General features: G+C 41.3%; 1 long non-coding RNA gene across 1 annotated transcript in view; it reads left to right on the top strand.

Annotated features, from left to right (window-relative positions):
- Window positions 1-15076, top strand: part of LOC136009281 (uncharacterized) — a 66377-nt gene that overhangs the window by 19950 nt on the left and 31351 nt on the right. The window contains exons 2-3 of the long non-coding RNA XR_010610460.1: window positions 2372-2433; window positions 6038-6176. This is a non-coding gene — a long non-coding RNA (uncharacterized LOC136009281). The remainder of the gene's footprint in view (window positions 1-2371; window positions 2434-6037; window positions 6177-15076) is intronic.

Here is a 15076-nt window from a genome sequence, read left to right as displayed (position 1 = left end):
TGTAAACTGTGGCAAATATGAGTGATGTTTGGAAGGGGAGGTGCAGGCTGCCTCTTCTGGTCATGGCTGGTATAACGTAATGCTACGGGTCATATTGGAGGAAATCCTGGACAGAAGTGAACAGCCAGGCAAACTCTCTTTTCTGTGCTGGTGGTTTGTTTTGTTTTTTACCCAGGCTTGTGTGCCCTGATGCCATTTTACAGATCCTAGAATATGCTGCAAGATGCCATCATGTAAAGTAGCAGTGCGGGAGGGGAGCAGTTGACTGGCTGACTAACAGACCTGTGAGCTTTCACAAATGTAAAAAAAAAGAATTAACCAAAATAGAAGCATAAATGCAAGTTTGGGTGCTGTGAAACCTATCTGATTCGAGAGAGCAGCCTGCTGCTGGTGTGGACTCCTGTATGTATTTCATAACTGTTTTAAGATGTGATGAGACCTCAGTTCACAGTTAAGGTACAGAAGTAGGATGGAAGGAGGCTGAACCAAGATGCAACTTGCTAGCTTTAAACATGATCACAGTGCCAGGGTCTAACCCACTTGCAGTGGTAGTAGTCATCTTGCAGAGACAGATGTGAGCAATGGCTTGGCAGCACTGAAGTATCTTCTGGGATACCTTTTTGGCTCTGTGGAGAGAGCTGCTGCTTGGGAGGAGTTGTCTCTGGTCTGTGTGTAAGATGTATATAAACTTCTATCAGATTGTGGATAATTTCTGTGCTTGGTCTTGCACTGTACTTTTAGCTGGTTGTAGTTTCAAACTCTATGTTGGCTAAATTTCTTAGTGCACTCATACATAACTTGTAGTGCTAGATAAACTGCATACAATAAAATCCAGATGTCAGGCTAAACTGTGTTTGAGGATATGGCAGTGGAATAAGTGATGGGAGTGATTAGATGAACAACAGGCTTTTTTTTTTCTGTTATTAATGTGCATGTAGTCTGTTAGAACTGGCGACATGAGGTTATGAAGTGCATCGTTTAGGAACGTCTTTTGGCTGAAGTTTAACAGACTAGGACAAGTAGAATTGTACAATAATTTACTTGAAGGACAAAAGCTCATGTTCTTGGCCTAAATGGTGACCCCAGCTTTCCATATGTGTAGATATTTCATCTGCCAGGCACAAAGCAGATGTTTGGAAAAGAGAAGTGCACAAGCAGTTCCTGTGTGTGGTTAATTGTTTAAGTTGATTGGAACTAGCTGACCATCCTCATGGTTAATTTTAGGGTGGTAGAGTTAAAAAACTAATTGCAGCTCAGTTAATGTCCTGGTTTAAATGATGAAATGATGATTTTTTTGGACACAATTATTCCCTGTAAGCTTGAGAATTTAAAGATGAGGTGAAAATTTATTACATATATTCATAAATATGTACATTTGCAATATTGAGAGGGATTCTTGCCTGGAAACTTCTGTGCCTGAAGAGAACAAAATTATCTTCAGGACATTTTGGAATAAGAGAAGCCTCTGGCATTGAGATATGTAGATAGAAAGCTTTTGAGAAAGGATGCTTATACTGTAGGCAGTATAGTGCAAAACAGGAGGCAGAGGCTTGAATCCCAGTTTTATTTGTGAGCTGTTTAATGAAGAGGAAGGTTTCAGGAGAAGGCCTGTACTTGCAGTCTTGCAAAGCTGCTGTAAGTTTACTACTATCTTAGATATTAATGTTCCTCATAACTTCAGTGAATCCAGGAATAGCTGAGGTTGGAAGGGACCTCTTGGGAGATCATCTAGTCCAACGCCTCTGCTCAAAGCCAGTCAGTAAGATCAGGTTGGTCAGGACATTATCCAATCAGATTTTAAATATCTCCAAGAATGGAGGTTATACAGCCTCTCTGGGAAACCTACTCCAGCGCATGACGTTCACCATTGTTTTATGTTTAATTGGATTTTACAGTATTTCAGTTTGTGCCTGTTGTGTGGATATCTGGACCTCCATGGGCTGCAGGGGAATCTCCGTTCTGGTGAATGGAGCATCTCCTCCCCTCCTGCTGCACTGACCTTGGTGTCTGCAGAGCTGCTGTTCTTACAGTAAACATGTTATCTCAGAGGTGCTACCACTACCACTGATGGACTCAACCTTTGCCAGTGTCAGGTCTGTCTTAGAGCTGGCTGGCATGGGCTTTATCGGACATAGGAGGAGTTTCTGGCAGCTTCTCATGGAAGCCACCTCTGTAGCCCTGCTGCTACCAACACCTTACCATACAAACCCAATACAATTGATAAGATTCTTCTGAGTCTTTTTCAAGCTAATCTGGAGATAACTATTCTCAGCTCTCTCATCTTCTGTTTGTATGTCATATGCTGAAATCTCTTGATCAACTTCGTGGTCCTTCAATGCATTTTTTTACAATATGTCCATGCTTCTTGCAGTGGGGAGCCCAGACCTGCATCCAGGACTCAAGATTCATCCTTAAACCAGTGCTGGGCAGAAGGTAAGGACCACCCCCTTCTAAACCTACCAGTGACACTTTTGCTAATGCAGTCCATGATGCTATTAGCTGCCTTTGTCATGAGTGTGCATGGCTGGCACTCATGGTCAATTTGGTGACCACCAGGACCTTCAGGGCCTTTTCTGCAAAGCTGCTTTCCAGCTGGTTGCTCCCCAACCTGTACTGCTACATGCAATTATTTTCTACCTAGGTGCGGGACTTTGCACTTCCCCTTGTTGAATGTCGTGAAGTTCTTATCAGCCTACTTCATCACCTTACCCTTCATACTTTTGGACTGATGTGTTGTCTCTGTAGTGTATATCGGGGTGGTTAAAGCCCCCTTGAGGACGAATGTGTGTTTAAGAAAAACAAACTTTCTTCCCTGTCTCAAATGCCACTTGGTCGTAATGATGGATTGTGCTGAACATGACCATTCATTCAAAATCTTGAAATCAAGTATCTAGGCAATGCAGTAAGTGTACATTTACTTTCTATGGCTACAGTTAGTCAGAAAACTAAGGTTATCCAGCAGGAACTTGCTTCAGTATTTAGCTACTTCAATCTGGAATTCCATCAGTCTACTGTGGTGATCTGGTATTGTGGAATATATATTGAGTGTTGTTCAGGCCACAGAAGTTTAAATCTACTTTTATGTTTAGAACAGGAAGCTACATTTTTCTGTTTGTTTCTGTCGGTATTGTGGCTGGAAGATGCATGTGCTCATCACAGCGAGCTTAGCACAATGTGGGGTCTTTGAGAGGAGTTTAAGCACAATGTCCTAGACCTGAGAGGTGGTTACAGTATTCCTTTGTTAGCATAATGCTCGTGTGTTAGGATACTTTTGATATATTCCTGTATTAGGATAATTCAATGTAGAAAGGACATCAGGAGCTCATCCAGTCTAACCTTCTGCTCTGTGGGGAGTGAAGCAGGAAACTGAAGGTGTAAATAGAGTGGAATGGGAGAATTCAAAAATAGTTAGAAGCAATTTGGGCAAAATACAGGAGTATTGAGATAAAACTTTTATTCCTTGCTTTATATGTGAAAGCAGGTGTTTCATCTGTGTATCCAACACAGATAAACACACTATCCAACACAGTTTGGTTACAGGGGAGCTGATAGTGATGGAAGAAGAGTTCTCTAACTCCACAGAATCTTCCATGAGAGTTTGGAGCTTAAGTCAAAGGTTGGTTTCCTCCTTTGCCATTGGCAACTGGAGCATCTTTTTCTTCTTTTGTTGAAAACAATTTATTCCACTCTTCCCACAAAAATATTTTGAATAAGGGAAGACTTAAGGACTGAGAAACACTTCTTCTTAGGCAAATTAATTTGAAAAAAAAAATAAAATAGGAAAGTCTTATTTTCTGACCTGTGGGAGTGGGGGTGGAAGGGAAGGGGAGGGAGGGAGTGAGCGGCTGCATGGTTCTGGGTTGCTGGCTGGGCTTAACCATGACAGACCTACCTTTAAGTAGATATGTATAAAGAAGGTAACTTACAAATCATTTTTATTAGTACATGCTGCTGCCTCACACTTGCAACTTCTGTGTGTTCAATTTGCTTATGAGTTTGCAGCTTGTTTAGTTTCCTGAACATACTATTTCTTGTCATCTCTTTTTAAGCTACAATGCCCTATATGTAAACCATCTAGATAAAAATTGGCACCCTGAATGCAGTTACTGGGGGAGTTGTGCATTTTGCTGTGGTACTTGTGGCAAAATGACAGAATGTGCAACCAGGCTAGTAGGTGAAACATAACGTGCCAAATATTTCCTTTAGGAAAGTTTATTTTAACACTCTTTTAGCACATAATTAGGCCATCTCAGCAAGCCATGCATTTTCCTAATGCAATTATGAGAAAGCTGTTTGGTTAAATTGCTAGTGGCTGTCTAGACATCCTATTGGAATCTCCTGAGTTGGCATTTAATTAAATGGTGGGAATTTCTATGGTTCTAGACAGAAATATCTGGCTCAAGTGTTGTCTTGCTGACGACGTGGATTTTGGGAAGAACTTACAGTTCTTATCAGGTTAGCAGAAGATACCTGCTTTTGGGAATTAGGTACAGAATAGAAGAGAGGAACTGGAGTTGTAAAGAGTACCACTTTTGTTACCACTTTCAGGGATGATCGTGCTCCTGAAAAGAAGTTAGGGCTGTACTAACATGGCTTACCAATAAACGAGAACTTCAGAGAAATGTTCACAGTTCTCTGTTGCTGTCCATGTTTATTCCTCTGCTTTTGCCTCAGCAGTGTCCACAGTTGTTTAATTTTTAACCCTTCAATTTTTTATTTTTTTTTTTAAGGCATAAACCATGATGTTTTATAAAAGCAACCTTTTCAAATCTTATAGTGCAGTTCAGAATGAGTTATCCCCTGTGAGCTGTTATTCTCCGTCTGCTTGTATCTCTGGGACCTCTTAGCAATTTGGTATTTGTGTCATCTGCTCTGTTTATTTCCCCGATATTGGCTTGCCATATTTAAAAGTTAGGTCCTTGGAAGCAGGAGTACTGCAGGAGTCCTCACCCTGCTGTTGCAGTGTCAAGCTCAGAGGAACCTGATTCAACTTGGGCACTCAAAATTCTACCTGTCAAGTGTAATTACTGAGATTATTTCTGCAGGGGGGGTGGGGGGGTGGGCGGTGGGCCGTGGGCCCTTGACTAAATGGGAAGTTAACAATGTTGAATATTTTCTTGATTTGTGTCTTAAAAATGGAAATGTTGGCTGCTACTTTTTTGAGACTAGAAGTGAAATTAAATACTATGTTAAGTATTAGCAGATGCTATGGGGTGAACAGAATAGTAAAGGAACCTCTTACGGGTAAATGGTGGGATTTAAAACTAAATAAAGCTCTGTGTACGTGGCATAATCTTAGCAAAATGGCTGGGTTTGCTGATGAAGTTCTTAATGGAACACTAAGTTAGGAATGGTCTATCTCATAAGTAAAAGAAAAATTATTATTGATGTCTGTCATCGTTTTGAGAAAAAAAAATAAAAGCAACTCTGGATAGTATGAATGATATCTTCATGTTTGTTTATTGTAAGAAGAAATAGCAAGTTTGTGGTTTCCTGTTGTGATTTTTTTGTTTGTTTGTTTGTTTTGTGCTTTGTTGTTTCTTTTTTCTTTAAACAAATACATATATGTGTTATGGAAGCATGCAAACAGTTCCTTTCATGTCAGTGGGGTTTCTTTCATTAGTGTGACACTGAGCAAGGACTACAGCTTTTTATGTTGATCAAGTTATTTAGTAGTTTGAGTCAGATTAATCTTAATCCAGTTCTGCAAAATTCTCTAATCTTTGTAAGGATTACACATCTCTTATCAGTGATCTCTCTCTTAAAAGAAAAGATGTATCCAGTTGCCAGAACAGACTGAATCATGAAGCTGACTTCACTTCTGAAGTGTTAATGAGTTTTTAATGACCTTAAACTGCTGCTGACATGATCTGTAGCTTCTGAAACATGAAATGGAGTCAAGGCTAGGGCTATGATCAGAATATAGAGTTGGAGCATCCAGTTTTAGGTTTCAGTACAGTATAGGTGAGATCTTAAATCCAACTTTTATTGCTATGTATTTTCTAAATTCTCTGTGTTAATTTTCTTGTCTTATCAGGGTGTTTGTGAAGGCAAGTGCCCAAAACACAGAATACAAGGAAGACAACACAAGTAGACCCCGTGCTTGAAGGAGCGGTGGGTACACACTCCCAAGAATGGAGAGGCTGGAAGCTTCCGACTTCAGCCGCAGAAGAAAGGTTTGTTCTCTTCCATCTGAATTTACAAAATTGGTACTGTGTCCTAATAGCCAACACAGGAGAACTAACTCTGTAAAGGGAAGCATCAGAGCCAGCTGGGCCTGAACAAGCATTGGTATCAAGAGGAAGTGGTGGGCATTAGTGGTTGGAGATTTGTTTTTACATGAGATGGAAACACCCAGTTGCCAGTCAAACAAGTCATGGGAAGTAGGTAGATTCCTGGGGCCCAGCAATCTACAGATCCAGGGTGTTTTAGAGGAGTGCTGAAATTCATCTGGCCTTTAGATTATTACCCTTCATTAATCTGCTAATGATACCACCAACTGAGACCTAGAGCAAATCAAGAGTGACTATGGAGCTCTGGAGGCAAAGGTGTAGGATGCAAGAGCTCAGGATGTATTGTCCTCATTCTCACTCATGAAGGGAAAAGGTTCAGTAAGAATGGATGCCTCTTGTGAATTAACAAGTGACTGTGTTTCTAGTGTTGCAGAAGTCACTTTGGCTTTTGTGGCTATATGTTGTTTTCCAAGGAATGACAGACAGGATCAATCTGACAAAATGCATTAAAACTATCTTTGTCTACAGACTTAACAACCTGCTGAAGAGGGATTTAAACTAGGTACGAGTGACAGCAGCTTACACGTAAGAGAGGGAACAGAGGTTAGGGGTGACAAATACATGGAGCAAGCTGATGGGAGACAGCTGTCAGGAAGGGTAGAAGTTGTCATAAGGGAGCAACCTAAAACACTTGTTTGCGTGCAAGCAAAGTGGGAAACAAATGAGGCACAGGAGGCTCTGTACATGGATGTAGGGCTGTGACAAAACTGAAATAACTGAAACATTGTGGAATAGATTGCAGGACTGCCTACAGCCTTTTTGGTAAGGATGGTTGGGAAGGGAAGTAGTGGCAATCGCTTTAAATGAAGGAGTGCCCAAAAAAACCTTAGGTGAGATTGTGATGCAAAGGATATGTTTGAGCAGTTTGGAACACAGACTTGTATCCAATTGATGCTGGGTACTGGCCCTTCAGAATGAAAACCAGATGAGTTTTTGTCCTTTGCTAATAACTAGATGCTTTAACTGCCAAATGTCATAATGGCAATAGGACTTTTAGACCATGGCAATAGCAGTTGCTTGTGAAAACACAGAATCTGATGTGCCTCCAGTGTCACATTCAGATTCTTAACTCTGTTGTACTTTCCATCTATATCTTGCTCACATTGCTTTTTAGAGCTGTCTGCAATGTTGTGAGGAGAACCCATCTATAGGGTTGCAATCAAAGTGTAACCGACAGCAACACCTTTTTTGGTTTATCTGAAATAGAGATGTTCTGATTTCACACTTTCTTGGTTATGCCTCTTGGTAAAGCAGAAAAAGAGTTAGCCCAGCAGAGTCCTTTTGCCAAGGCAATGTAGAGTTGAAATGGGATCAGAAGTCTCTTGCTTACTTCCTCTCTTTTCATTCCTACTGAGTTAGTGTAGGTGAATCTGCTTCAAGAGCTGGTGCTGGTTAAGTACAGCTGGCTCTCAATGAATAGAGGTCGTAGTGCCAAAAAGCTATCCTGCTTCACATTGGTATTTTTTCCCCACACTTTCTGGAAAAAGGAGGAAATTTCCAAGCAAAGGGGATATTCGCAGAATGTTTTGTAGTTTATGCTATACCTTCCTTTCTGGAATATTGTAACAAATGTGTCTAGCAGGTGCAGACATTAAAAGGTAAAAATGAAAAGAAAAGCTCTAGTAACTAGTAAATATGTATTTCAGTTTACTTAACACTTGCTCAAATCTCTGACAGCTGGAATGAGAACGCCTTATTAGGACAAGGTGTAATTTTCATGTCTGTCTCAGAGCTGAGGTTCACTTTAGAAATGGGACCTATTATTCAGTCTTACTTCAATCTCACTTGCTTTTAAAGGACCGCAGCTTGCTACTATAGGAAAAGTAAGGTGCTAGAATATATTCTTCTGGGAAAAACTGGTAACAGGATTCTGATACAGGAGGCTGAAGACTTTTCCAAGGATTTTTTTTAAAAAAACCTATTTGTTGTAGTCCTGCCACCAAAGTTGAGGTGGAAAGATCTTTGAATAAGTTCATTTATTTGTATGATCAACTAGATTGGAAAATTAGTGCATTTTAGAAACAATAGTAACATGAGAAAAACATCAACTTGTACTGTGCTATACAGTTGCAAGGTTTTATGCTTTTATAGATTGCTTTGTGTCTTGGTATTCAGAGAGAATGAATCTTCAATAACAAAAAAGCTTTTTTTTTCTTTTTTTTTATCCTGTTAAGAAAATATATTAAAAAAAAATCAATCTGAATTTCTTTCTAAATGAAAGGAATTAGCAAGAATTTCACTAGTGAATGAGGGTTTGGAAGTCTAGTTCATTAGTAAGAATTTGCCCTGCTAATTAAGTCTATTTTTTCAAAGTATCCAAACCAGTAATTTTTCTTCTGTGTCTCTAGTGTGTCTATAATATTGCTTCTTAAGGAGTAAGAACTGCAGTCTCCTCCTGAAATCTGAAAAGTGGAATGATGGCTTTCTTTATACGCTTGCACTGGGATCAAAACTGCTGTCTTCATATTTGTGTTACTATTTTGAAAAAGCTGTCAGTTAACGGACTTCTGTGTTCAACAAAGCAAATGGTCAAGGATATTTAGGGAAGTCTTACAGCTGATTTTAGGAAACAGGTGTACTTATTTTAAAAGTTTTCTGAAACATCTTAGTATGAAAGCAAATCCAAGTTTAGTTTCTCTGTAAGTCACAGGCCTGGTAAGTCTGTCTCTTAAGAGGCACAAATATGATTCTAAGTCTATCCTAAGAAAGCTCTTCCACAACAGATGTGAGAAAAGACTGCTAAGAAATAACTGAAGTTTTAATAGTCCATTGGTGAAGAAGTAAAAGCACTGTAAAAATGAAGATTGTTTCCTTACAATAATGATAAAGTAATTTAAAAATCAAGGACCAAAATTGTTGCCATATGACTGCCATCCATAATTTGTCTTAAATGGAACTTTAGCAAACTATGTGTGGGTCTTCACCATTTATTGTCCACATATTTGGCAATGTCATAATTTACATTATATATTGCATATTTACATAACTTCCATTATCGCCACAAATGAGTCCACCTTTTATTTTAGAGTGCATGAGTATTGGTGGTAAATGTGATTTTGTACGTGTAGTTGTAAGCATATGTATTGCTATATGTTAGTTGATAACCCAGACCACTGAGTAATGTGATCTACTGTTCAGTCTGTTTTCATGATTGCTTGTTTACATGTGAACTTGTAGGAAACCTGCTCATCCAGACACTCAGGGACTTAGGAATCCAAATAACCACCATTTGATTTTGTCTGTTTGTAATTATGACAATCTGTAAGACCTGTAAGATTCTTCCTGGGGGTAGTGAAGATTCAAGGCAGACTAACAGATGCATTTTGCCCTGTGGGTTGTGAAATGGGGCTGTTGAAGTACCTCCTCTAAGAAGGGTGACCAGTGTATTTAATTTGTATTCCCAGAAGGAGCACAGAGGAAATTCAGGACGCTACTTTTAAGGAGTCAGACTTTAACAGTAAGCAATTAAGGCAGTAAAAGGCAATGATTAAAGTTGATTCAGATTTAATGGCCTTCCTGGTCTTCTGTCTGGGGTGATGAGAGAGAAAGAAACCTCATGAAGGCAGAATTAAGGTGCCTTTCAAGTATCTTCTATTGTGTTCAGTAAAACTGAAATTTCCGGTATCCAGTAATACCGAAGATATATCAACTGAAGTCTTGCCTATGCCTCCAAATTTTTTACTGTCTGCAGACTACCACAAGATGGCAATATTATTTCTGTCCTTACTGAAACAGGAGTTGTGGGGGGTTTTTTTGCTTACTCTCAGCCTTGTATTAATGGCAAAAGCTAATGGAGATTACTTCCTTTTTGATAAAGGCCAGCATGTGTAGTGCTCATATATCTTATTAGATAATTAAATTCTAAATAGCCCAGAAATTATGTTTGACTGATTTTGATGTTGTAGTCTAATACATGTCTGGTGATACCATACCGATTTTGGGTTCATTAGGTATCCGCTCTCTAGAAATAACATTGTACCTTTATAATAACATAATATGAGGCATGTCCCCAGCAAATGAAAACCCAAACTGCTCTGCCCAGTTCAGTCCATCCTTCACAAATGTAACTGGATTTCAGTTTTGAATTAAATATCCCTTTCTTTTATCTTCAGACTTAAACATTTGTCTGTTTATCTGAGTTGGCACTTGATGGTGAGGTGTGACTGCGAAGAATTTCAATGACTGCAGGGTGCAAGAGTCATAACCTGTGAACTGTTGGCAATTTTTTTAATAGTGCAGTTTTTGACTGCGTGTTGCAAAATTAACTGTGGTGTCACCTTGCCAAGGTCTAATGCAGAAGTTCCAAGAGTGAATAAAAGAAATAAAATATTACTGGCTATGCAGTTATCTTTGGACACTCTCCAGGCTGAAGACATTTTTTCATTGTATATTAGAGGTCTCAGTGTGAGACCATTTCTCTGGACCCACCACGGGGACCCCATGAGTGCCAAACCCAGAGGGGGAGGAGAATTATTGTCAAATACTCAAGGAAACCCAGCAAGTGTGGTCTCATCACCACATAAATCCCCACTTCAGCCAGTTTTGCTGCTTGGTTTCTTTGTCAAGGCCTCTCCTTAAAGCTCCAGTGTCAAAAAATTGAAATCAAAAGAAAATGTGTGAAAAATTGCTTGGGCAAGTGGATTTTCAGTTGTTAGTGCGAGGGCAGTACATTCTTACTTAAATGGATGAGCACTTGGTAATTAACTTCATTATTGTCTCATTTAAGAATAGCTGGTTTATTCTGGGTTATTCAAAATGTCATGTATCATCATGCGTGTTGTTCATCAGTAGCCACTGGCACTAGAAGGTGCCATGAAGAATGTCAGTGTTGCATTTGAAAGTAGAAAGAGGACGGAATTATTGACGAGCTGTTTTGTTTTGTATGAGTTACAAGCATCAGAAGAACCTCCAAACCTCTGCTTGTATCTGCAACAGAAAAACAACATTCCTCCCCAGGAATCATCTCTTAAACGAGATTACTGGATGTCTTGCAGTAACCAGAAGGTGTTTAGTGACTTGGAAGGCAGACGCAGGGACTGTGAGAATGAAGACCCTAGGCCCACTGTAGGAGAGGATCTGGTTCAAGACCATCTTAAGAACCTGAATGTGCACAAGTCCATGGGACATGATGAAATCCATCTGCAGGTCCTGAAGGAGCTGGCAAATGAAGTTGCTAAGCCACTGGCCATCATATTTGAAAAATCATGGCAGTCAGGTGAAGTTCCCGATGACTGGAAAAAGGGAAATATAACCCCCATTTTCAAGAAGGGGAAAATGGAAGACCCAGGGAATTACAGACCAGTCAGTCTCACCTCTGTGCCTGGCAAAATGTTGGAGCAGATTCTCCTGGAAGGCATGCTAAGGCACATGAAAAACAACAAGGTGCTTGGTGACAGCCAGCATGGCTTCACTAAGGGGAAATCCTGCCTGACCAACTTGGTAGGGTTACGGAACTGATGGACAGGGGCAGAGCAGCTGACGTCATCTACCTGGATTTGTGCAAAACGTTCGACACTGTCCCACACAACATCCTTGTCTCTAAATTGGCGAGACATCAATTTGATGGATGGACCACTCGGTGGATAAAGAACTGGCTGGATGGCCGCACGCAAAGAGTTGTGGTCAATGGCTCAATGTCCAGCTGGAGACCAGTAACGAGTGGTGTCCCTCAGGGATCGGTGTTGGGGCCGGTCTTGTTTAACACCTTCGTCACTGACATGGACAGTGGGATTGAGTGCGCCCTCAGCAAGTTTGCCGATGACACCAAGCTGTGTGGTCCGGTTGATACGCTGGAGGGAAGGGATGCCATCCAGAGGGACCTCAACATGCGTGTGAGGTGGGCTGATGCCAACCTTATGGAGTTCAACCATGCCAAGTGCAAGGTCCTACACCTGGGTTGGAGCAATCCCAGGCAAGCTACAGACTGGAGAAAGAAGATTCAGAGCGGCCCTGCAGAGAAGGACTTGGGGGTGCTGGTCGATGAGAAAATGAACATGAGCCGGTTTCAGTGTACGCTCGCAGCCCAGAAAGCCAACCGTATCCTGGGCTGCATCAAAAGGAGCGTGACCAGCAGGTCGAAGGAGGTGATCCTGCCCCTCTACTCTGCTCTCGTGAGACCTCACCTGGAGTATTGTGTGCAGTTCTGGTGTCCTCAACATAAAAAGGACATGGAACTGTTGGAACAAGTCCAGAGGAGGGCCATGAGGATGATCAGGGGACTGGAGCACCTCCCGTATGAAGACAGGCTGAGAAAGTTGGGGCTGTTCAGCCTGGAGAAGAGAAGGCTGCGTGGGGACCTAATAGCAGCCTTCCAGTATCTGAAGGGGGCCTATAGGGATGCTGAGGAGGGACTCTTCGTCAGGGACTGTAGTGACAGGACAAGGGGTAACGGGTTCAAACTTAAACAGGGGAAGTTTAGATTGGATACAAGGAGGAAATTCTTTCCTGTTAGGGTGGTGAGGCACTGGAATGGGTTGCCCAGGGAAGCTGTGAATGCTCCATTCCTGGCAGTGTTCAAGGCCAGGTTGCACAGAGCCTTGGGTGAGATGGTTTAGTGTGAAGTGTCCCTGTTCCTGGCAGGGGGGTTGGAACTAGATGATCTTGAGGTCCTTTCCAACCCTAGCTATTCTATGATTCTATGATTCTATGATTCTGTGACTTGATCCTGGGTACCAAGAGGTGCACCATGTGCCTGCAGGTCTAGGAGATTCATTTTTAAGCTTAGGCTCAGGCCCTCCTTTTCTGGATTATTGTTGTAGGTGTACTTACAGCAAACCTGTCCTTAAACCTGTCTTCAGTCTTGTCTTCTGGAACAATCTCAGACCTATGTCATAGCTTTGTCTTGGGCCATGTCTCTTACTACTCCTGACTAGACTGCCTGGGTAGACCCTGGACCTTGTTTGATATGTCAAAGAACATAGAGTTTTAAAACTGGCAAATGGACATGAAATGAGAGTTCTCAGCTGTGAATCCATCTTGCCTTCTAATCCAGTGCAGGGTGACGTTTTTGATAAGGCAGGACACTTAGGCTTCGCAATGTTACGTGCTTCAAAAAAAGCTTCTTCCAGGGAACTTTCTTTCACCTTCTACATAGATAAAGGTTTGCAGGTTTATTCTGTTGTTTGCATGCATGAATCTCAGTTGCTTCAGAGTCTCCTGCAGTGTAGCTGATTAGTGACTCCAGTACTACATGGCATCTCATTAATACAGATTCTACTCCTGGTATCATTTCTTATGTCTATGAAATGCTATTGCCTTGATGGAAGTACCTTAGTTGCTTTGTTACATTTCCAATGCCTTAAATGGTAAAGAAATGGACGCAACCAGGATGTCATCAGGTCAATTAAATGGTTTAATCTGTAAAATATATGATTAGAGGTTCTATCAAACATGTGATTTGTTTCTGTTTTATTTTGCTGTTGGCAACAAGGGGAATACTTTTGTGTTCCTTCCCTACCTGTCAAATTGAAAAGAAGCAGATTCCCCACCCCAACTTCATGCTAGCTTTGGGTAGCTTTGTCTCTTCTCTTAATAGAATCATAGAATAGTTAGGGTTGGAAAGGACCTCAAGATCATCTAGTTCCAACCCCCCTGCCATGAACAGGGACACCTCACACTAAACCATCCCACAAAAGGCTCCATCCAACCTGGCCTTGAACACCGCCAGGGATGGAGCACTCACAACCCCCCTGGGCAACTGATTCCAGTGTCTCACCACCCTAACAGGAAAAAATTTCCTCCTTATATCCAATCTAAACTTCCTCTGTTTAAGTTTGAACCCGTTACCCCTTGTCCTGTCACTACAGTCCCTGACGAAGAGTCCCTCCTCAGCATCCCTATAGGCCCCCTTCAGGTACTGGAAGGCTGCTATGAGGTCCCCACGCAGCCTTCTCTTCTCCAGGCTGAACAGCCCCAACTTCCTCAGCCTGTCTTCATACGGGAGGTGCTCCAGTCCCCTGATCATCCTCGTGGCCCTCCTCTGGACTTGTTCCAACAGTTCCATGTCCTTTTTATGTTGAGGACACCAGAACTGCACACAATACTCCAGGTGAGGTCTCACGAGAGCAGAGTAGAGGGGCAGGATCACCTCCTTCGACCTGCTGGTCACGCTCCTTTTGATTCAGGTTGAAGGAGGTGATCCTGCCCCTCTACTCTGGGCCATTTGTGACCTTTCCAAAGTACCAGTTTCATCCACCAGCTTGGAGAAATTCAAACATTTTGTACTCCTTGCACCTTCCCAGATATTCCCTGGAGTCACTCTCTAGAAGGTATAGGATAAATGTTTGCGTGCATTCTTTCAAATAAAATAGCTTTTTAACTGATTTGTTTTGTGGTGTTTTTTTTTTTTCCCCTATTCATAGTATATATCTATGTTATATACTCTGCCCTTAGCAAGTGTGGTTTTCTCAGCATACTCACTCTGAGGTGTTCCATGTGTATTGTGTGTAGATGTAAATATAGCAATCTTTCAGTCAGTTGAGAGCACTGCTGTTGAATCTTGGGATGAAAGTATAGATATAGGAAACTGTGTACTTGGTTTGCAGAACTGAGGCTATTACAATTCTCTCATCTTTTCTGGCTCTCTTTAAGCCTTTCCAATTTATCCTGGAAAACAAGAGAAAAGCTGTTATGATAGCAGTGGCTAGCTAAAAAATTGTGCTCGCAGTCAGGTTTGAGTGGTGCCATTTGTAGAGTCTGCTTCTTTATTTTTACGGGGTTTTTTTCAGCCATGCTTTCTTTAGTGCAATGTGAGAGTGACTTTACACAAGCAGGAGAGAGGAATA

The sequence above is a fragment of the Lathamus discolor genome, chromosome 2 (genome assembly GCF_037157495.1).
Source record: "Lathamus discolor isolate bLatDis1 chromosome 2, bLatDis1.hap1, whole genome shotgun sequence".
Lineage (NCBI taxonomy): Eukaryota > Metazoa > Chordata > Aves > Psittaciformes > Psittacidae > Lathamus > Lathamus discolor.
Note: the sequence above shows the minus strand (reverse complement) of the source record. Positions and strands in the feature narration are given on the sequence as shown.